We start from the raw sequence: 21,897 nt of genomic DNA on the forward strand, positions 1-21,897 counted from the left end.
ATTTGGTTGTACCCGGAGTTGGCATCGATAAAACTAAGGATCTCGTGGCCGGTCGTGGCTGTAAGCACGTGATTTTTGCTTCACGGATAAACACTCCAAAAGAAAACAAAAATAGTGACAAATGACTCCGCTGTACAATTTTTCGATTTTTCGTGGCATGTGCTGTTAGTCATTTGTGGTTCGGTCCATGTTGCATTTGATCTTATCAATCAAAATAGAACTTATGTCTGTCATGGTAATCAAACCGTAATTCGGTCGTTGAAAGAAAATTCAAAATATACATATATGCATCGTTCGTTCTAGGTTGTGATTTAACTTACTTAAATATTTTTGTGATAATTGTGTTAAAATGTTACATTGTTATTTGTTTTAATTTCATTGTTTTTTATTATTATTATTTCATTTTTTTTGTTTAAAAATACAAAACAAAAGAAAAGAGTGAATGAAAATCAGTTTGGGCCCAAGAAATAAAACAAAAATAGGCCCAAACCAGCACACAAGTCCAGTCCAGACTAGGCCTGCCCTGACCACCTCCCGAAACGACGCCGCATCATGCGTCTGATCTGAGCCGTTCAACCACACCCATCCAACGGTCCACATCCGCACCCGTAACCCGACCTGTTTAGCCGGTCCAACCCAACCCCTCACTTAAATCCAAACGACCCCGTTTTAATGCCAAACGACCTCGTCTCACCCCTCACCAACAGATCCAAGCCGTTGAGATCATCTGATCTAACGGCCCGGATCCAATCCTCTACTTCGTATATAAACCTTCCCTCACACCCCACGCCCCCTATCCGAACCCCCCTTCACTCATCTCCTTCACCCATCTCCTTCCTCACCAAGCCCTGAAACCCCCCGAAACCCTAGCAGCCGCCCTAGTTTCCCCTTCACCAGAACCCGGCGGCATGAACGCCGGTGACCACCTCCTGAACACCCTAGGACCCCCTCACTCTCCTGAACATGGATCTATTACCCCTAGCCTCGAATCCCCTTCCTTCATCTCGAATCTTCATTTGAAGATTCGAGTCGAACCCGGACCTATACCAAACCTCACCATCTTCATACCAGACACTCCCCTGACCCCCCTCGTGACCAAACCAGGCTTGGTTTGGTCCGAATCTACCCACAACTCTTAGAATCTCAAATCTGAGAATCCAAAACCTAGAACATGAATAGCCTTGGAAACCGGCCAGTCTTAACAGGGTTTGAGGTCTAATAGACCTTAATCAAGGTGTTCTCGTGTGAGAACACCCTGATTAAAGTTTGTCCGGCCTCAAATGGTCGAAGCTAAGTCGGATTTGGGTCAGTTTGGTTTAAGCTTTTTCAGTAAGTTTTCCCTTCTCTTTGTTTTAATTTTGATTGAGTTGTTAGCATGTTTTTTTGGGACTATTTGTTATTGTCTGATAATTTTCTTAATTTCTTCCATCTCTGTCAAAGACCTTTTTATTTGGTCGATTGTTTTCTGTGTATGATTTGAACGTATCCTGTGATAAACATGTCCGATTAGGATAGTCGTCGCATAAATAATTTATATAGGTTCCCAGTGATGGACCAAAGTTGTCCGAAGCCCTTTAGGTCCCTGTATGTATTTGTTTATATGAACGACTGATTGTTACCTGTTATAATTAGTATAGTCGACTTGATAAATGTCGTCGATTAACTTCCTACGACCGAATGTTCAAATATTCTAATTCGTACAACTTCACGTAAGTGAATGAACCTGTTGATTGTTAATTGGATGCTTGACATTAGTTGTGACTACTAGCTTATAACTGCATTGTAAACAATTAAAAGAATCAGGCTAGGGCAGTTCTGAAATTGAACTTTCAGAAGTTCAAAATGCCCTGATGCTGCAAGGGGTTTAGGGCAGTAATAATCAAGGTTAACAAGGGTAGTCTGGGGTTCGAGAAAAACAGGAAAAGCTTAGTTTAAGTGAGCTGACAAGTAGGGTACTAAATTAAGATTAAACTAATGCCAATGGGGAACAAGACACAAGAGTATGGGGTTTAAAATGAATACTTAAATGAACCCATAACTCTTGAACAAAAGGAATAAGCCAGGCGTGGGGAACAAATGGCTGGCATCAAAAAGATGCTTAGGCATGGGATTTAATAGGTATGGGCAGTCTGCAATTGGCAGAATCCAGGCAGCTTGACTGCACTGGTTGTTTGGCTTATAAATAGGCTATTTTCAGAACTTAAAAGAGGCTGGAAATTTTAGTCTGGAAGAGAGGTCTTGTGAGTTGAAGAAAACTGAAAAAAAAAACAGAAAGAAATTTCCAGAAATACTGTAACTGAACACTGTCCAAAAAATTGCACAAAGAAACCAAGTTGGTTATCCTAACCGGGATTGTTATTTGTTCCATTAAGAGAAGTCTGTGTTCTTCTGCTGTGATTGTTACTACACTGAGCTTTCTGTGTGCTGTTGGTTTGAGTTTAGTCTCCTTGATTGTCGAAACTGTGCTGGTTATTTGCTGAGCCTTGGGGGTTATTGAACTTCCGTGGCTATAGCACAAAATATTCTGTTTCCTTTCTCGACTGGTTTTGTTTCCTATCCTGTCTTCCTGGGATTATTAGTCTGTTGCTCGACCAATGTGTGAACTTCATCTTTGTGGCTGTTTGGTTGTTGCTGTGTTGTGCTATTTATCTGCTGCTGCTGGGCTTGTTGCGTACCATTCAGCTGATCATTTCCTTCTTCTTTTGTTTCTCTATACCAGGTACATGACTAATATATTGTCAAATGTAATTGGAAAGTTGAGCACGAATACAAAAGAAAAGACCTGAAGAGTGACTTTTATACATAGATTGTTACACTAAATATCATGTACTGTATAATAATTTTCATTCCTGTTTTGATAATAGAAGTAGCCCGTATGCCCAGTATATATCAATGTAGATTAGCTGAAGGTTAGTTTATATATGTATGCTGTTAGGTGAAAAATATTCCCAATGTAATAGGTTGTATCTTAAACTTAGTTTAACTGTGTAGTATATTCTTTAATGTAGGCCAGGCATGAAAACTATCCACTACTAGTTAAGTTCTTTCCCTTTAATAAACGATCCCTTTATAACTGATAAACCACGCCAATAGAACCCAGAACAAGTTCATGGCCTCAACCTCACAGGGGTCGAGCCCAGGTCGAAACAGACCAAGCAGGCCCGCATCAAACAAACAATGGCCCAGGTCCGGCCCATCACGCATGAGCTGGATTTGGGCCCTTAATATTTGCTCGGCTGACTGTGTACGTGGCCGCTCTCCTGATTTTGCGCAAGCACTCGGAATTCTGTTATAGATAACTTGCAAGCATGTAATTAACTAGGGCTATCTACTGTTTTCAATTAGTAGAGGCAAACGCGACAAGAAACGTAGTTGCAATAGGATATCCTTTTAAAATAAGGACGAGATGAGCCTCGACAAAAATAAAAGAAAAACGCATAAATTGCGGGGCCCGCGTTAAATGTATATATTGAAGCATTCAGTCCCTAAGGTGGGCCGTTTAGCAAATCTCATGACCCTCCCGGAATAATAACGCGATAGCTTCTTTAATCGCGTATTTAATAATTTTACCTTCTTAAATTCGGGTGCGCATTTATGTGACCCAAATCCAAATCCCGACGGATTCGAGATGTGTTTCTAATCACGGGTACATTGATTGTGACGTGGTTCGAGATGCGTGTCCATGACGTCGCAAATTCCTTTTAAAAACAAGAATGAGACGAGCCTCGACAAATAAAATGTACAAAAGTTGCGGGGCCCTCTAATGTATGTATATATCAAAGTATTTAGAATTCGGGATGTGCCGTTTAACGAATTTTTACGACCTTCCTCAAAATAACAAGACGCCAGTTGCTTTAGGCGCGCCTCTAGTAATTTATTTTCCTTAATTCAGGTGCACATTTATGTGACCCAAATCTAAATCTCAACCGAGTCGAGATATATCGATAGCTACGGGTGCATTGATGTAACGTGGTTCGAGATATGTTTTCACGATGTTGCAATTCTCGTAAAATAATAATAATGACAAAAGCGGTTAAAATTAAATTTTTGCACATAGGTTCAACATGTATTAAATCAGATAATCAAGCTGAATATAACAGTTGAGCGACCGTGCTAGAACCACGGAACTCGGGAATGCCTAACACCTTCTCCCGGGTTAACAGAATTCCTTATTCAGATTTCTGGTACGCAGACTGTAATATAGATTCATTCTTTTCCTCGATTCGGGAATAAAATTGGTGACTTGGGACACCCTAAATCTCCCAAGTGGCGACTCTGAAATAAATAAACCCATCCCGTTTTGATTGTCCTTTAATTGGAAAAACTCCCCTGCCCCCGCACGGGTGCGGAAAAAGGAGGTGTGACAGCTCTGGCGACTCTGCTGGGGATAATGACCCAAAACCATTGGTTCAGGGTTAAGAATTTGAGCTTAAAATAATTGTTATTATTTGGCTTTATTTATTATCTGATTTTTACGTGTTTGAGCCTAATGTGTTAAATGCTGCTTTTACTGCTTTGATATTATTTGAACTGTACATATAAACTGTGCCGAAACCCCTCTCTTCTCTCTCTTGAGGAGTGCACGCTGGTCGTGGCTTCTTTCTGTTAGTGTCATATACCAAAATAGAACGAGGATTCGGAGGAGTTGCAAAATCGGATGGCCTTTTGGTTACCGGTACACAGCTCCCATCCTCGGCCCGAGTCGTCCGCGGGTAAGCTAGGTCTAGAACAAATACCCAGGTTATGAACGTAGTATAACAAAGCCACATGCCGGATCCCTAGTAGGAACGTTTATTTGCATCATGTGCATTTGACTTAGGGGACTCAACATAGGGGTTGGGTCCGTCTAGGACAAGCAACCTGAGAATAAAGACCATCATGCTACATCCTGTTTGCTCTATGCATTTACTTGTTTCAAGTCTTGCAAAAAAAAAGAGAGAAAAAAAAGAAAAAAAGGGGAAAAAGAATAACGGTTAGGGAGTTAATTATTTATTCTTGAAAAAATCAATACCCAAAAAACGGTTAAAACTCTGCCAGAATTTTGAAAAAAAAAAGAAGAGAAAATGTGTGTCTTATTAATTTGTTTTAAAAAGTAAGAGTCTTTGACTTATTTTTAAGGGAAAATAGCGTGTCTCCAAAATTCGGCTTATGCCCGAACTATGTCAGTTTGATTCTCGCAGGGTGCGAGATACGTAGGCAACCCCCATTGGGCTCAACTTATTTATCAAAATATAGGTACAATCCAAAGGAAAAAAAGTTTTAAATAGTCAAGGTGACGTCACGCTTTTCAGAAACAACCAAATTTCATTTTTTTAGGAAAGAAGGGTGTGTCAATTTGGTATTTGAGTCCAATGAGTCTGGATCTTTACTTAATCACCCCAATAAACATGCAGAATGAGCATAAGTCCAAGTTTGCCAGTAACGGTTAGGAGCAAGATCCCTCTGGAGGTGCGATTATGGTGGGAGGATCTGGAAAAGTCAGAGCAAGACAAGATCAAACTGCACCTGGGAGGTCTGGTTAATTTGTTGAATGTCCGGCCCCGATGCGACATCATAAAGGCTTTGGTTACATTTTGGGACCCGGCCCACAACGTATTCCGTTTCTCGGATTTTGAACTCACCCCAACCTTAGAAGAAATGGCGGGTTACATGGACGTCACTGAAGGTTTGAGACACAAATACCTGATCGCTCCAAGAGCTGTAAATTCACACAAATTCATGGATCTGTTGAAGATAAGCAAGGGAGTCCCATACGCTGAACTGGATAGAGGTTTTTCTACCCTGCAATTCATATACCAGAGGTACGGGAACATAGGAGGATTCAATGATCCAGAAAGTGGTGTTTGCAGTAGGGGAAATCTGGTAAAGTGGAATGAGCATAGGCGGTTCGCTTTTATGGTAACATTTTTGGGCCTTGTGGTGTTTCCCCGAAAAGATAGAAATATCGATCTGAAGGTGGCTGGAATCGTTAAGGTCCTGATTACCAACGATAAAAGCATCCTTGCTCCTATGGTAGTGTCAGAAATATAACGAGCCCTCACGGCTTGTAAGGCGGGGACAGACTTCTTCGAGGGGTGCAACTTGTTATTACAGATGTGGATGATCGAACACCTGTGTCACCATCCTCAGTGTATGCGCTACATGTCTATAAATGGGGGCTGCATCGAGGGTTATAACTTGAGGGTTTCAGGTTTCCGATCACCAGGAGGGTTTGAAGAATGGATATCCTATCTCCGGGCCATAACGGCAGATCAAATAAACTGGACTTTGGGTTGGCTTTCTGTGGAAGAAATCGTATACATGCCCGCCACTGGTCCTCACTTCCTCTTGATGGGACTCAGAGGTATTCAACCTTATGCCCGTTACAGGGTGATGAGGCAGTTAGGAAGGTGTCAAGTAGTACACCTGGACGAAGATCTCAGCATTTATGCAGTCGAGATCAGCAGTGACGGCCAATTTCCTGAAAAGACAGTTCGTTGCATATGGGGAGAATGCCAGTACCTGATGGTAAATACTCGGGTAGGTAATGTATCCAGAGGTGAAGTCTCACCAGCTTATCTTGCTTGGCATAATAAGAAGAACATTGCGGAGCGGACCACCAAACGGCCTCACCTCCAAGATTTTGTTGAGTCATCACAAGAACAATGGGGCTGGCTCGCAAAAGAGGAAGGTTACCGAGCTGAAATTGGGAAGCTAAAGCGACAAGTTGAAAGGATTGTATTCGAAAACAACGTGCAAGTCGCCCAGGAGCAGGCTGGAAAAAACAAGCTAGCCCAAGAGAACCAAACCCTGAAGGCCCGCCTTCGCCAAGCCAGTAAGAATAACATTGACCGACGGAAGCGTCGCTCCGACGAAAGATTGATAGCCAGTTTGAGAAATCAGGTCATCCAGAGCCAAGAAGAATTAGAACAATCAGAGGCTTGCATAGCAAGGATGAAGGTCAAATGGGCAAAAGGTACAACAGCCCCAAGGCAGCGTCTGCAACAGGTCATCAGGGACTATGAAATGAGCATCGCGATATTAAGAGAGACGAACTCCACTCTACATGATTGGATCATCAAACAAGCACGAGATGCCCAGGCCGACAGAAGGCATTGTTACGATGCAATGGCCTGCATGGAAAGACAAATGGAGTTGTTCCAGGATCAACTTGCCGACAATGCCCAAGCACTGAGATTGAAAAACCAAAAAATCAGGCAGTTGTTCATTGAAAGGGATAACATTCGAGCAAGGATTGACGAAATCGGGCATTACATCTACATGAAATGCCTGGCATGCGAGCGAACACCTCGGAAAACCCTCCTTGTCTCCATCATGGGCTGCGTCCACCGGATTATGAACGAGTTGAAGAGCTTGCAAAGAGACCTTACACCTAGGGCCGTGAAAGGGCCGAAAGATGCCTCGTGGGTCCCTAAGTTGGAAAATTAGTCTTTGGTCGAGTCCTGTTCGTTTGGCTTTGTTGCTTTCCCATATGTTGTTTTCTTTTCCTTTAGTCAAACCAAGTTAAAATTGTGGAGTCTGTACTGTTGTTATTTTTGTTTGAAGTAATGTGTAATAGCAAAATTTTGATAATGAAATTAAGTGACTCCAGAAGAATTTCTATGTGTCTTTACTTTATGGCAGAACTACGCCTGGTCTGATTCGCGCGGGGACGTGATACGTAGGCAACCCCCATAAGATTCGATCGCTTTAATAAAGAAAGAAAAGAAAATACAGAATAAATAAAAAGGGGACCAATGAACAAGACAGGATGACGCATGTTGTTTGAAGCAAAGCATGTAGAAACGGTTAACTGCCTAGGAGCATTGCACCCTCTATGTGTTATGATCAAATCTGTTAAACTCTAACGCTAACAAAGTTTGTTGTTGTCTGATTCAGACAAGTTAGTTGTTAAAGAACTCTGGCAACACACTCCTATCAAACCAGATCCAAAGGACCGATAGCAACAAGCATGACTACTTCAGAGAATAGTAATGAGGAAGAGAGGCCGATGAGCCAGTTGTTAAAAGAAGCGATGGAAAAGATTGAAAGGATGGGACTAGAGATGAATGCAATGCAGCTAGCCATAGCCAAAACACAAAAGAGCCCTGAAACACTGGGACACATGCCAGAATACCCTCACTCCGGCCCTTCCACAAGCCGCCCAAATCCCCTTTATCATCAAGAAAGAAGCCCTCATGATTCCCAAGCTCCACCACCCCATCAACCTCTCCCAACACCCAATATTCCCATTTTTGTGGGACCAACATCAGCCCCTTTGCAAAGAACGACCAGTGAGCCATTTCAGGCTCACGATACACAATACTATCCCCCCGAGCCTACGTTTCATGCCCCCGAACCACAGGCTTACAATCCACATTTGGAAGTGCCGGCAGAGATTGAAAAGCCGGCTAAGGCCCCTGAACAGGATGAAGTATTGAGAAAGTTCAAAAGCCTGGAGTAGTCCTTCAGGAACTTGCACGGACTGGGCAACCAAGTCAGCGTAGCATACAAAGATCTGTGCCCTTTCCCAGACATCCAACTCCCGGCTGAGTTCAAGATGCCTAAATTTGATCTATATGAAGGGCACGGTGATCCCATGGCACATTTGCGGGGATTCTGTAGCAAAATGAGAGGGGCAGGCGGCAAGGATGAGCTGCTGATAGCTTATTTCGGCCAAAGGCTGAGCGGATCTGCACTAGAATGGTATACCAGGCAGGATTCCAGTAGGTGGTATACTTGGGACGATCTGCGCAGGCTTTTGCGGGTCATTTCCAGTACAATCTCGAGATAGTCCCTGACTGTCTCACATTATTAAGAACTGGGAAGAAACCTGGGGAAAGTTTCCGCGAGTTCGGATTCCGCTGGAGAGAGCAAGCAGCTAGAGTCGATCCTCCCATGAGAGAGGGAGAGATGGTGGACTATTTCTTGCAAACATTGGATCCAACCTACTTTGGTCACTTGGTGACAACGGTTGGAAAATCTTTCAACGAGGTGGTCAAGATAGGGGTCATGATAGAAGAGGGTCTGAGGTCTGACAAAATCTTGAACTACTCGGCACTCAAGGCCACGACCCAGGCTATTCAAAGCGGCACGGGAGGTGCGCTGAGAAGAAAGAAAGAAGAGGTTGCCACGATCGAGGCAGGCAGTTGGTCCAGGGCTGGCAGGCCACACTACAACCAACCCAGACCTCACAGGTCAAACTACCCATACAACCCACCACAAAATTTCTATCCACCTCGAGAACCACATTGTTCCGTACACCAGGCCCAAGCATACACTCAGCCTCCGGTTCGCCCGCAATGGCGCGCGCCGGCTCCCCAGAACATATATACGCCACCACAAAACACCTACCCTCCACCAAGGGCGTATAGAAACCCTTCAGGGGCAGGCTTTCGGGGAAATCCAGATGTTAGGAATGACAGGTTGCGGAAACAGAGAACTTTCACGGAGTTGGGAGAAACCTACACCGCTTTGTTCCACAAGCTGAGGCAATTGGGTTTGGTTAGTCCTGTCCAGACTCGAGAACCAAATCCCCCACCTCAGAATTTGGATCGATCAATAAGTTATGAATACTGCTCAGGGATGCTCGGACATGATACCGAGAAGTGTTGGAAATTGAGGCATGCCATACAGGATCGTATTGACATCAATAAGATCGAGGTCCAGACACCGGAAGCTCCTAACATCAACCAAAACCCACTACCAGCGCACCACGAGACTCACATGATTGAGTTGGTATATGAGGGAGAAGAGTTGAGAAAACCCTCACAAACAGTGATGATGATCCAGGCCGCCCCGAAAGAAGTCTCAACCAGTGGGGGAACGAGGGTACAGTCACAGGAAGAGAGCGTCAAGCCAGTAGTGATATTGGGAAAGAGCCCGACCGCCATAACAAGCAAACCCGAGCCAAACAAGTTGGTAATATCAGGGATTCCGCCCGCACCTGCAGTTGTGTTGAAGGGGGCATATAGAGAACTGGTAACCATAAAGCCTGTGGTCCAGCTATCGATGATTGATATCAAGGCTGTGCCTTGGAGATATGAAAAGGCGGTGGTGATGTATAAAGGAAAACAGGTGGAAGAAGTTAGTTGTGAAGCGCAAGGGCTGACTCGATCAGGTCGATGTTTCGCTCCAGTGGAACTAAGGAGAACCAACCCAGCTGCAACCAAGAAACCTGTGTCCGAAGAAGAGGCTGAGGAGTTCCTGAGGAAGATGAAAGTGCAGGACTACTCCGTGGTCGAACAGCTGAGAAAAACACCGGCCCAGATCTCGTTGCTGTCATTACTGATCCATTCTGAGGAGCATCGACGGGCTTTGATGAAGATATTGAACGAAGCTCATGTACCCAAAGAGATTTCTGTAAACCACCTGGAAACCATTGCCAACAAGATTTTCGAGGTGAACAGGGTAACATTCTCAGATGATGATCTGCCGGTGGAAGGTACGGAGCATAATAAAGCTCTATACCTAGCTGTCAAATGTGAAGACTCGGTGGTAACTCGAGTATTGGTGGATAACGGCTCAAGCGCCAATATTTGTCCACTATCTACCCTGAACCAGTTAAAGATCGACCACGGAAGGATCCACAAGAACAGTATCTGTGTCCGAGGGTTCGACGGAAACGGAACAGCCACTGTGGGGGATGTTGTACTTGAACTGACCATTGGTCCAGTCCTGTTTACCATGGAATTCCAGGTGTTAGACGCCACAGTATCTTATAACCTACTGTTGGGATGACCATGGATTCATGCAGCCAAAGCGGTGCCCCCACCCTACATCAGATGGTGAAGTTCGAGTGGGAAAGACAAGAAGTCGTGTTACACGGCGAGGATACAACGTGCACCACGGGCGGAGCCATTGTACCTTTCATAGAGACCGCTGATGACAAAGTTCCTTGGGTCTACCAGATTTTCGATACAGGGTCGGCCAACAAAATTTCTGAAGGAGAAATCATCCCGCACCCTAGGGTAGCTGCCGCGACAATCATGATGGTCTCAGAAATGCTGGGTAATGGATTCGTGCCGGGAAAGGGCCTAGGGGTCAAGCTTCAGGGGATTGTCCAACCTATCACCTTGCCTAAAAATCTAGAAACTTTCGGATTGGGGTTCAAACCAACCGCAACAGATAGGAAGCAAGCGCGAAAAATGAAGAAGAGGGTTTGGTTTCTGCCTAAGCCGGTGCCACGTCTCTCAAGGTCTTTTGTCAAAGCAAGTGCCAAGGGGTTGCCAGTCCCGAAGATCCTAGGACCGTTGATTGGTATGGATGGGGACCTGAATCAGAGTTTTGAGAGGCTATTCGCTGATGTCAGTATGGTAGAAGCTGGAGAAGGTTCCAGCAGAACAGAGATACAGTTTGTGGGGCCTGAGGCCAAAACCAACAATTGGATTGTTACTCCTCTTCCTGTCCGAGGGAGTCTTGGTAGTAGGCTTTGATTTATGTTTTGTTTGTTTTGTTTTGTTCGGATTATTCCAGGGTGTAATCCAAATTTTACGTTTGTCTTGTAAAAGTGTGAACCCTTTTATCCCGCAAGTTTAATAAAGTTCTCTCTTTTGTCCTATTTTAATTTTTGTTTTGTTCTTTTTCTTTCTGAACAGTTCTCTTTTTACTAGTTCTAATGACATGGCATGTACAGTGGATCTTCGACCTAGTCTAATAAATCAATCTGAATCCGACTCAATGATGCAAGAGGTCGTTTGCGACGATGAATTTGAATATGACGAAGATAAGGCCTTCGAAGAGATAAACTGAGAACTATGCCAATTTGAAGAAAAACCCAAGCATAACTTAAATGACACTGAGGCTGTGAATCTAGGAGACGCTGATAATGTCCAAGAAACCAAAATCAGCATCACATTGAGCCGAATGTCAGGGAAGAATTGGTCAAAACCCTCATGGAATTCAAAGATGTTTTTGCATGGTCATATGACGATATGCCTGGATTAAGCACCAATTTAGTGGTTCACAAATTGCCCACTGACCCGGCATACCCTCTGGTCAAGCAAAAACTAAGGAAATTTAAAACAGAAATGAGTGTAAAGATCAAAGAAGAGGTGATTAAGCAGTTGCAGGCGAAGGTCATTCGGGTCACTCGATACCCCGAGTGGCTAGCCAATGTGGTACCAGTCCCAAAGAAGGATGGGAAAATCAGGGTGTGCATTGACTACCGCAACCTCAACAAAGCAAGTCCCAAGGACAATTTTCCATTGCCCAATATCCATATTTTGATTGATAATTGCGCTGGGCGCGAGATCGGATCCTTTGTAGATTGCTATACAGGTTATCATCAGATCCTAATGGACGAGGAGGATGCAGAAAAGACAGCGTTTATTACGCCATGGGGAACCTACTGCTATCGGGTAATGTCGTTCGGGTTAAAGAAAGCCGGGGCAACGTACATGCGAGCAATGACTGCTGTGTTTCATGACATGATACACAAAGAAATCGAGGTGTATGTCGATGATGTGATCATAAAGTCTTGGCGTCAGGAGGACCATGTGGCAGACCTAAGGAGATTTTTCCAAAGACTCCGAAGGTATGATATCAAGCTCAACCCGGCCAAATGCGCATTCGGGGTTCCATCAGGAAAACTACTAGGATTCATCGTCAGTCGACGGGGGATTGAGTTAGACCCATCCAAAATTGAATCCATCCGAGATTTTCCACCGCCAAGGAACAAAACAGAGGTAATGAGTTTGCTGGGTAGACTCAATTACATCAGCAGGTTCATCGCCCAACTCACAGCAACTTGTGAGCCTATATTTCGGTTGCTGAGAAAGGATGCTGCGGTAGGTTGGACGGCAGAGTGTCAGGAAGCCTTCGACCAAATCAAAGGGTATCTGTCTAATCCACCCGTATTGGTCCCGCCCAAGCCTGGGAAGCCCTTAATTCTTTACCTAACGGTCTTGGAAAATTCATTTGGTTATGTACTGGGGCAACATGATGACACAGGAAGGAAGGAGCAGGTCATCTACTATCTTAGCAAGAAATTCACAGTACATGAGGTCAAGTACACTCAACTCGAGAAAACATGTTGCGCCCTAACTTGGGTAGCTCAGAAGTTGAAGCACTACCTGTCTTCATATACTACTTATCTCATATCCCGTTTGGACCCATTGAAGTATATCTTTCAGAAACCTATGCCCACGGGAAGGTTAGCAAAATGGCAAATTCTACTCACAGAGTTTGATATCGTCTATGTAACGAGGACAGCCATGAAAGCCCAGGCGTTGGCCGACCATTTGGCAGAGAATCCCGTTGATGAAAAGTACGAGCCCTTAAGAACGTACTTTCCCGACGAGGAGGTAATGCATACAAATGAGATGGAATTAACTGAGGAGCCGGGTTGGAAGCTTTTCTTCGATGGAGCTGCAAACGCGAAAGGGGTTGGAATAGGAGCAGTACTCATTTCTGAAACAAGACGTCATTATCCTGTTACGGCTCAACTACGCTTCTATTGCACCAATAATATGGCCGAGTATGAAGCTTGCATTCTGGGTCTGCGCTTAGCTACGGACATGGATGTCCAAGACGTCTTGGTCTTGGGAGACTCGGACCTCTTGGTACATCAAATTCAGGGTGAATGGGAAACACGAGATCTAAAGCTCATACCATACCGATAATGCTTGCATGATCTGAGCAAGCGATTTCGATCGGTGAAGTTCAAACATATCCCGAGAGTTCACAATAAGGTTGCGGACGCCTTGGCCACCTTAGCATCAATGCTGCACCACCCTGACAAAATGTATGTTGATCCTCTGCACATCCAGGTCCGCGATCAGCACGCTTATTGCAACGCCGTAGAAGAGGAACCGGATGGCGAGCCCTGGTTTCATGATATCAAGGAATACCTCAGAATGGGTACATATCCAGGACAGGCCACTGGAGACCAAAAAAGAGCCCTTCGGCGTTTGTCGAATGGTTTCTTCCTCAGCGGAGGAGTGTTGTACAAAAGAACCCCGGATTTGGGATTGTTGAGATGTATAGATGCCGGTCAAGCCACGACGGTTATGGCAGAGGTACATGCTGGAGTTTGTGGGCCACACATGAGCGGATATGTATTGGCAAGGAAGATCCTTCGAACAGGGTGTTATTGGCTCACCATGGAACGCGACTGTATCACTTTCGTGAGGAAATGCCATCAGTGCCAGATACATGGAGATCTGATTCATTCTCCGCCAACAGAGTTACATACGATGTCAGCACCCTGGCCGTTTGTGGCATGGGGCATGGATGTCATTGGACCTATTGAGCCGGCAGCATCCAACGGCCATAGGTTCATTCTTTTGACCATTGATTACTTCACCAAATGGGTTGAGGCTAAAACTTTCAAGTCGGTAACCAAAAAGGCAGTGGTGGACTTTGTTCATTCCCATATCATCTGCAGATTTGGGATCCCAAAAGTAATCATCACGGATAACGGTGCGAATCTTAATAGCAGCCTGATGAGAGAAGTATGCCAACAATTCAAGATTACACACCGCAATTCCACCCCATATCGTCCCAAGGCGAATGGAGCGGTCGAAGCAGCCAATATGAACATCAAGAAGATACTGCGAAAGATGGTGGAAGGATCCAGACAATGGCACGAGAGATTACCCTTTGCTTTGTTAGGTTACCGCACTACTGTCCGGACCTCTATAGGTACAACTCCTTATTTGTTGGTGTACGGAACTGAAGCCGTAATACCGGCGAAGGTCGAAATTCCATCCCTCCGGATTGTCGCTGAAGCCGAGATTGATGATAATGAATGGGTCAAAGCTCGATTAGAACAGTTAAGCTTGATAGACGAGAAAAGATTGGCGGCAGTGTGCCATGGTCAGCTGTACCAGAAGAGAATGGCAAGAACATACAATAAGAAGGTGCGCCCTAGGAAGTTTGAAGTAGGGCAGTAGGTATTGAAGAAGATCCTCCCACATCAGGTCGAAGCAAAAGGCAAATTCGCCCCAAATTGGCAAGGGCCTTATATAGTGACCAGAGTATTGTCCAACGGTGCTTTGTGTTTGACAGATATCGAGGGGAGATGTGTCGACATGGCTATCAATTCTGATGCCGTCAAGAGATATTATGTGTAATTTCTTTAATTATGGCAATTATTGGTTCGTTTGTTTGTATGTGGCATTTATTGGATAATGAGATGACGGAGGCAATTCTTTCTTCTATCCAAACACTTTTAACCCTTGCTTCCCCTTTTGAGCCTTAAGTTATTCTTTCATACCCCTCTTTTGGAATCAATAATGGAAAAGACATGAAAAAAAAAGGAAAAATCTTTAAAGGAAAATGAAAAGAAGGAGAAAGATAAAATCATAAGAAATACAAAACGTGGGAACTACGTTTGACCTGATTCCTCAAAGAGGATACGTAGGTGCATCACGGCTCGGTCATAGTGTGCATCATAGTGAATATAGGATGCATAATGTACATAGTGTGCATAATAGGCACAGTGTGCGTAACACACGTAGCTCAACACAAGTATAAAAAAATAATAAAATTCCCCAAGCAAGAAAACTGGGGCAGAGGTTATGTTTTAAGTTCCAACAAAGGTTTGATTCCAAAAGTTGTAGCAGATCACCCATCAAATTATTTCGTTTTTTGATAGCCTTTCTTTAGCCCCACACCAAAACCAACATCGACGTCCAAAAGACCTCTCGATCAATATCCAAGAGATGCCACGTCAGGCAAATAAAGCCGAGAATAATACACCGATCCCCAGCAAAGAAGAGGATCATAGGACTGGGAATGAATTGATGGTCAAAGGAATCTCCAGAAGAGAGGGTCTTATCAACAACACCCCGATTCCTCGATGAAAAATAGAATGAGAGAGTCTTATCGGTGAAAACCCTCACAGGCACCGAAAGGCGACGTAAGATGAAGAATAAAATGAGAGAGTCTTATCGTTGAAAACCTTCACAGGCACCGAAAGGCGACGTAAGATGAGAGATATGAAATGAGAGAGTCTTATTGGTGAAAACCTTCACAGGCACCATAAGGCGCCGGGAGATGAGAGAAAAGAAAGAGTCTCATTAGTGAAAACCCCTCGAAGGGCACTATGAGGCGACAAGACAGATCAACAAAAAGCGACCACATTCGCAACGAAATGGACACTCATTTATCATCCCCAGCAAGTCAGACCATCGGTCAAATCGATTGATACGAATAGACTGGGTCGGGAATCTATGGTGCATGTCATGATCACGGGGACCAGTCATGTCCTCCAGATAAGTTCTTCTGAATTTCTTCTCCCACCAAATATTGGTTCAGAAAGATTTTCTCCCTTTTCTATCTTTTATTTCTCTTCCTAAAGATTTGTCTTGAAAAGGATTTTTCAAAGCTTACTACCAGAGACCAAAGGGGAATTCATCCAATGCAGGATAACACAAACAGTCTTAAAGGCCGGCCCCAGGCAATGCAATGATCGTGCCTGGCAGTTTTGGAGGAAGTAAGCTCCTAAAGGGAGTGGTTTCGGGAGTAAAAAAGACTCCCACAGCATGTACTGTAAAAAGAGAGAAGAAAAGGGGGATAAATGGAAAACCGTCCCCCAGCAGGCCGGAAACCCCCAGCAAGCGATTTTGTCCGCCAACCAATTATGGGGACACAGAGCAAGAAAAGGAAAGAGAAGGAAAAGCATCCACCGGAAAGGCACCTCTTCCCACCATAAGTGAAACTGACTGAATCCTTTTGTCTGCTGCAGGAAAACAAAGGATTGATAATGGCAGCAAGACGCAACGCCAGGGAAATCACCAAAAACCGGGGCAGAAAATTTTCTGCCGATTGTCAAAAATTTTCTCGGAAACGGGGAAACAATTTCAAATACATTTAAGTTCTAGGTCGCCCACCAGTAAAATGCGGGAATACTTTTAAAGTTCTAGGTCGCCCACCAGTATAATGCGGGAATACTTTTAAGTTCTAGGTCGCCCACCAGTAAAATGCAGGAATACTTTTAAGTTCTAGGTCGCCCACCAGTAAAATGCGGGAATACTTTTAAGTTTTAGGTCGCCCACCAGTAAAATGCGGGAATACATTTAAGTTCTAGGTCGCCCACCAGTAAAATGCGGGAATACTTTTAAGTTCTAGGTCGCCCACCAGTAAACTGCGGGAATACTTTTAAGTTCTAGGTCGCCACCAGTAAAATGTGAGAATACTTTTAAGTTCTAGGTCGCCCACCAGTAAAATGCGGGAATACATTTAAGTTCTAGGTCGCCCACCAGTAAAATGCGGGAATACATTTAAGTTCTGTGGCTATAGCACAAAATATTCTGTTTCCTTTCTCGATTGGTTTTGTTTCCTATCCTGTCTTCCTGGGATTATTAGTCTGTTACTCGACCAACGTGTGAACTTCATCTTTGTGGCTGTTTGGTTGTTGCTGTGTTGTGCCATTTATCTGCTGCTGTTGTGCTTGTTGCGTACCATTCAGCTGATCATTTCCTTCTTCTTTTGTTCTCTATACCAGGTACATGACTAATATACTGTCAAATGTAATTGGAAAGTTGAGCATGAATACAAAAGAAAAGACCTGAAGAGTGACTTTTATACATAGATTGTTACACTAAATATCATGTACTGTATAATAATTTTCATTCCTGTTTTGATAATAGAAGTAGCCCGTATGCCCAGTATATATCAATGTAGATTAGCTGAAGGTTAGTTTATATATGTATGCTGTTAGGTGAAAAATATTCCCAATGTAATAGGTTGTATCTTAAACTTAGTTTAACTGTGTAGTATATTCTTTAATGTAGGCCAGGCATGAAAACTATCCACTACTAGTTAAGTTCTTTCCCTTTAATAAACGATCCCTTTATAACTGATAAACCACGCCAATAGAACCCAGAACAAGTTCACGGCCTCAACCTCACAGGGGTCGAGCCCAGATCGAAACAGACCAAGCAGGCCCGCATCAAACAAACAATGGCCCAGGTCCAGCCCATCACGCATGAGCTGGATTTGGGCCCTTAATATTTGCTCGGCTGACTGTGTACGTGGCCGCGCTTCTGATTTTGCGCAAGCACTCGGAATTCTGTTATAGATAACTTGCAAGCATGTAATTAACTAGGGCTATCTACTGTTTTCAATTAGTAGAGACAAACGCGACAAGAAACGTAGTTGCAATAGAATATCCTTTTAAAATAAGGACGAGATGAGCCTCGACAAAAATAAAAGAAAAACGCACAAATTGCGGGGCCTGCGTTAAATGTATATATTGAAGCATTCAGTCCCTAAGGTGGGTCATTTAGCAAATCTCATGACCCTCCCGGAATAATAACGCGATAGCTTCTTTAAGCGCGTATTTAATAATTTTACCTTCTTAAATTCGGGTGCGCATTTATGTGACCCAAATCCAAATCCCGACGGATTCGAGATGTGTTTCTAATCACGGGTACATTGATTGTGACGTGGTTCGAGATGCGTGTCCATGACATTGCAAATTCCTTTTAAAAACAAGAATGACACGAGCCTCGACAAACAAAATGTACAAAAGTTGCGGGGCCCTCTAATGTATGTATATATCAAAGTATTTCGAATTCGGGATGTGTCGTTTAACGAATTTTTACGACCTTCCTCAAAATAACAAGGCGCCAGTTGCTTTAGGCGCGCCTCTAATAATTTATTTTCCTTAATTCGGGTGCACATTTATGTGACCCAAATCCAAATCTCAACCGAGTCGAGATATATCGATAGCCACGGGTGCATTGATGTAACGTGGTTCGAGATATGTTTTCACGACGTTGCAATTCTCGTAAAATAATAATAATGACAAAAGCGGTTAAAAATTAAATTTTTGCACATAGGTTCAACATGTATTAAATCAGATAATCAAGCCGAATATAACAGTTGAGCGACCGTGCTAGAACCACGGAACTCGGGAATGCCTAACACCTTCTCCCGGGTTAACAGAATTCCTTATTCAGATTTCTGGTACGCAGACTGTAATATAGAGTCATTCTTTTCCTCGATTCGGGATTAAAATTGGTGACTTGGGACACCCTAAATCTCCCAAGTGGCGACTCTAAAATAAATAAACCCATCCCGTTTCGATTGTCCTTTAATTGGAAAAACTCCCCTGCCCCCGCACGGGTGCGGAAAAAGGAGGTGTGACAGTGGCATCGATTATGCGATCGATGTTAGGCAAAGGGAAAGAGTCTTTGGGACATGCCTTATTTAAATCTTTATAATCCACACATATTCTCTGTTTGTTTCCCTTTGTAGGGACTATTACTACATTTGCTAACCATTTCGGGTATTTGACCTTCCGGATGGACCCTATTTTAAGGAGTAGTTACCTCGTCCTTGATGAAAGCATGCTTAATCTCGGACTAAGGTCTCCTTTTCTACTTGATCGGATGGAATTTCGGGTCCAGGCTCAGTTTGTGATAGTGACCTCTAGTGGGATCCCTGTCATATCGAGATGGGACTAAGCAAAACAATCAATGTTAGCTATAAGAAATTGAATGAGTTTTTTCCTGAGCTCGAGAGTTAACCTTGTGGCCAGTACCTTTCAATCAGGTAGTTGTTCGTTAAGTACGACCTACTCCAGCTCTTCGACCGTTGATTTGGTAGCGCTGGAATCATCGGAAACTATAAAGGATTGAGGAACCTCGTAATCATCATCTTTGTCAGTCCCCTGCTTGTCCGGTTGGGTCGACGCTGACATCGATGATTTCTATTTGGCTTCCTGTTTTACTTTCGAACCTGGCTCCTTTGTCGGCGAGAGTGTTGATATAGTAATTATTTCATCAATGGCAAACATCTTCTTTGCGGCGGGTTGTTCCCTGTATACCGTCTTAAAACCCTTCCGGTGTTGGAAATTTTAATACCCGGTAAAGGGTCGAGGGCACAACCCTCATGTTCTGGATCCATGGCCTCCCAAACAGGGCATTGTACCTCATGTCCCCTTCGATCACATAAAACTTAGTCTCCTGGGTGGTACCGGATACGCTTACCAGTAACGTTATTTCTCCCTTAGTAGTTTCGCAAGCCATGTTGAATCTGTTTAGCACTCGGGCCGCATGTACAATTTGGTCCTGTATGCTGAGTTACTCTACGACCCTCGATCGAATGATATTGGCCGAGCTACCTGGACCAATTAACACACGTTTAACTCTAGTTTTATTCATGAGTATAGAAATTACCAGTGCATCAATATGGGGCTGCATGATTCCTTCTGCATCCTCGTGGCAAGTCCATCCGTTTCGTTTGGAATTAAAACACAAATTCTCTGAGCATTTCGTTGTCCTCTGCCTTACCTTGAAAAGGTCTGACTTCCTTGTTTCAACCTTGATGGCCTCTACGTGTGCCTTTACGAAAGAATATGCAAGCATAGCAAATGAGTCAATAGAATTAGGTGGTAAATTATGGTACCATATCATAGCTCCCTTTGACAGGGTCTCCCCGAATTTCTTTAGTAAGATAGATTCGATCTCGTCATCCTCTAGATCATTCCCTTTTATAGCACACACGTAAGATGTAACGTGCTCGTTCGGATCGGTTTTCATTATACTTAGGAATCTCAGGCATGCGGAATTTCTTGGGGATTGGCTTCGGATTCGCGCTCGGGGGAGAAAGGTTTTTGCACGAACCTTTTAGAATCCAGTCCCTTCAATATTGGCGGTGCCCCCTGGTATTTGATCGACCTTGGAGTTTTAAGTCTTCACCTTTTTGTTATTTGCCTCGATCTTGTTTTCCCCTGACTCAATTCGTTTTGTTAATTCTTCGAGCATCTTCATGATTGCAGGATTGGTCTCCAATTCTCTCTTGTTCAGTTTCCTTGAAACCGATTAGACCATGTGTACAACTTCCTGGGATAGCTCGAGCTTGACCCTACTCGGTAGGTGATTCTGGTTTTGGAGCTGGGCTATCTCTATATGCCTACAATATTTCGAAGATCACCCGCAGGCTGATCCCGCCATCTTCGCCGCTATGTGCGCTTTGAGAGGTTGATCAAATATCCCCACGGATGCTGTCGTCGGTATCGACAACCAAATTTGCATTGATGGCTACATGTGAGATGACGTCGATTGGATCTACAGCCGAAACTCCGTCGAGGCCAACCGGGGGTACATCGTTCCCTGGTGCTATGTTATCATTTTCGTCGTGGTAGCCGAAATCATTGTCAATGTGTAGAGGTGCTAACTGAGAGTTTGCCATTTTGGTCCTCGAATTAAAAATGCTTCAAAGAATAAGTGTAAAATGGTGTGTGTTATAAAAGTTTGTACCAGGTAACCACTATTATCCTTAGCCCCACGGTGGGCGCCAAACTATTTAACCTTAAAATTGGATAACAATTGAATTTGTACGCAGTTTTAATGATACGTGATATAACTTGATACAAATTAAGAAGACAGATTAATATTGAAATTAACGATAATAAAATAAATGCAAACCACAAAATTGAACAGCCTTAGCTTCTGAGTTTGGTCATCCTCGAACAAAGAAAAGTCTCAACTAATGTTACAATTGAACAATAAGATGATAAGAACCAAAAATGATTAGTATATTGCTTTCTTTTGGCGTGTTACAATGTATCTTACAAATGATCAATACCCCACTTTATATAGTGGGGGTGTTCTACTTTTGGTACAATTCTATACAAGATAAAAAATCTCATGATTTGCTAATTAATCGGCCTCTTCTTCATACGTGCCGAGATTTTCGCCGTGATCCTCGATCGACTGCGGATATTTCGGCTTTCCGTTATTTGGCTCGGTGAGTTTCCCTCGATCTTTCTCGGTCTCGATCTTGCTCAGTCTCTGGGTCACGATCTCGACGATCTAATTTTGCTGCTTGGTTCGATATAACCCGAGCACGAGCTTTGACCTGCCATATTTCATCCTCGATTGGTCAAACAATGGACAAACCCGATTTCGACCGTATACAAGTCATTCCTGGAGTTTTTAATTTAAATGGAGGATATTTTTCCAA

Source organism: Nicotiana tabacum, chromosome 18, assembly GCF_000715075.1.
Source record: "Nicotiana tabacum cultivar K326 chromosome 18, ASM71507v2, whole genome shotgun sequence".
Classification (NCBI taxonomy): Eukaryota; Viridiplantae; Streptophyta; class Magnoliopsida; order Solanales; family Solanaceae; genus Nicotiana; species Nicotiana tabacum.